A 3,261-nucleotide genomic window follows, 5' to 3' on the forward strand; every position below is an offset into this window, starting at 1 on the left:
TCCAAACCAACAAAGAATCCTTTTGTACATAAACTTGGTTGTCACAAGTAACAAACCCCTAATAAAATTGATAACCGAAGTATTTAAACCTCGTGTCGTCTCTCAAGGAACTGCAGGGAGGTGTTCTTATTATTGGTTATGAGCCTTGTAAATTTGGGGGTTTTGGAGAGATAAGAAGAGTGAATTGCAAAAGAAATAAACTAACAATTATAAAGGCTCTTGGCAAGGAATGAAAACTGGAAGTCCTATCCTTATTATCGCCGTCAATAATGATGAGTATCGTTAGTTGCAACCACTTAGTTAACCCTCTAATTGCGAAGGAAAGTCAAGTGTATGAATCAGTTTAATTCCTCAAGTCCTAGTCAACTCCCAAGGAAAGACTAGCTATAGTGGAATCCAAACCAATTAGAAACCTTCAATTGTCAATCAACCAAGGAGTTTGATAACTCAAATGTCACCAATTACTCAACCAAGGCCAAGATAGTAGAAAAGCAATAAGAAGTAATAAAATCCGCACAATCAATTGCAAGCATCAACAACATAGATCAAAGATAGAAATCTTAAATATGAAATACCTCAAATTGTATTAAATAAAAAATCCAATCAACAAAGGGAATGTATAAACAAAAGTATTAGAGTTTATTAAGAATAGAAGAGAATCAAGTCAAAGAACATTAAACCTGGAATTGAGAAGAGATAATCATAAAACTAAGAGAAATCCTAAATCCTAAAAACCTAGAGAGAAGAGAGAGCCTCTCCTCTCTAAAAACTACATCTAAAACCTAAAATTATGTGAATGAGAAGTGAATGATGAATGAATGAATTCCCCAACTCAAGCCTCTAATCTGTATTTTCTGAGCTGAAAATTGGGTCAAAAACAGCCCAAAAATCGCTGGGGCGATTTCTGATACGTACAGGTCGCGGCTCTGACACGCGTACGCGTCATTCACGCGTACGCGTGGATTGAACTTTTGCCAGGTCACGGGTACGCGTGATCTACGCATGCGCATTGCCTAATAGCATGGAAACTTTGGTAAATTATATATCGTTGTGAATCTCCGGTTGTTAGCTTTCCATCGCAACTGAAACCGCCTCATTTGGACCTCTGTCGCTCAAGTTATGATCGATTGAATGCGAAGAGGTCAGGTGTGACAACTTTACAGTTCCTTCCACTTTTGCATGTTTCTTTTCCATCCTCTAAGCCATTTCCTGCCCTGTAATCTCTGAAAACACTTAACACACATATTAAGGCATCGAATGGTAATGAGAGAGGATTAAAATTAGCTAAATTAAGACCAAAGAAACATGTTTTCAATCATAGCACAAAATCAGGAAGGAAAATGTAAAACATGCAATTTCAATGAATAAGTGTGAGAATGGTGGATAAAATCCACTCAATTAAGCACAAGATGTACCACGAAATAGTGGTGTATCATGTACGCACGATTGCAGGCACGTGAGGTCATTAATGAAAATCGCTGGGTGCGAATTTTGGGCCTCCAAAACCCAGTCCAACTCATTTTCTGAAGCTATTTAAGGCCAAAGTAAAGAGGAATGAAGGGGGGGCAATTAAGTTTAGCTTTTACATGCTTTTCTCTTAGTTTCTAGAGAGGTAAGCTCCCTCTTCTCTCTAGAATTAGGGTTTTTAGCTTAGTTTCCTTTTAATTTCAGCACTTTAATTCTTGTTTTAGTGTAGATTTCTTTATGTTTCCATATTCCTTCATCTTGTTCTTCTTTATTTCTCTTATTATTTCCTTTATTTTATCATTTTTATGTTTATGGATGCTCTTGTTTATTTTAATTTTAATTAATGCAAATTTATGCTTTCATGTCATTTATTGCCTTCTTTAGTTGTTATTTCCATTTTCTTGCTTTGGTAGTTTTAGAATTTATTTTTAATGCAATTTAATATTATTTTATTTTCATGCACACCAAGTGTTTGATAAAATGCTTGGCTTAGTTTTTGCTTAAATTTTTCTCCACTATTGGCTTGGAATTGATGACTTTAGTGATCCTTGAGCCATTGATGTCCATTCTTGTTTGATATATTAGAGTAGTTAGTTGATTTGGTCTCCCTTGACTCTATGTGACCACTAGTATTAACATAGGACTTAGGGAATGGAATTAGCTATGCCTATTTGACTTATCCTCGATGTAGGGTTGACTAAGTAGGATTAACTCTTCATAATCATCATGTGTTTGTGGTCAATGTCTAGGATAGGTAACCTTAGCTCTCAATTACTTGCCAAGATGTTTTCTTTCATTTGAAGTTTCCTTTCCTTGCATTTAATTGCTTTGACTTTTATTGCTTTGATGTTTAAATTCTTGCATGTTTAGTTTCCACACTCTTGGTTGAGAAATTAGGTGTTTGGGTAGAATTGAGTTGTGGATGTCCATTCCGCATTGTGTGGGAATGGCTAATTGGTTTGGTTTCCATTGACGCTAGTCTTTCACTAAGTAATTAGTGAGTTGATTAGGACTTATGGATTGAGATCAATTATGCCCTTTTGACTAATTCTCAAGGAGGATTGACTCATTTGGATTGACTCTATACAATTTCCATGTTTGTGGTCCATAACTAGGATAGGAATCCTAAATTCCCCAATTCTTGCCAAGAGTTGCCATTTACATTCCTTGCATGTTTATTTGCTTTCTTTCTATTTTCATTTCTTGCTTTCTTACTTTCCCAATTCCCCATGTTCCCTCATAGCCAATAAATATACATTACATTACAACTCCTAGGAAAGATGACCAAATATTTAAATACTCTCGGTTAATTAGAATTTGTAAACATTTGATTAAGAGAATTCATTGTTGGTTTGGACTATGCTACCAACAAATTGATTCTTATTTTGATTGATTCCAAACTATACAATAAATTTCTCTTATCAGTCTCATCTGTCGGTTATACAGCCAACCTGATATGTCCTGGTAGTTAACCATTGGACAGTCCCTCTGTGCGCACATCCCCAAGCTCAATAATTTAGTATTCGATGGAGTCAAATTCCAAGCTCAATACCATAGTATTCCATGGAGTCAAACTCCAAGCTCAAATATAATATTCAATATTCATATATATATGCATGCCCATGGGGGAATCCGAGGAGTTAAAGTGCCCGGTCACATCTTGCGACAGAGGGTCAACAAATAGTCTCAAATACACAAGCCACATAATAATCTCTTTCCTTTTTAAAATAACACTTCAAATTAAAACTCCAATTCTTATAGAAATTTTGGCAGTATCTCCTCTAAAACTCGAAT

This window comes from Arachis stenosperma, chromosome 1, assembly GCF_014773155.1.
Source record: "Arachis stenosperma cultivar V10309 chromosome 1, arast.V10309.gnm1.PFL2, whole genome shotgun sequence".
Taxonomy (NCBI): Eukaryota; Viridiplantae; Streptophyta; class Magnoliopsida; order Fabales; family Fabaceae; genus Arachis; species Arachis stenosperma.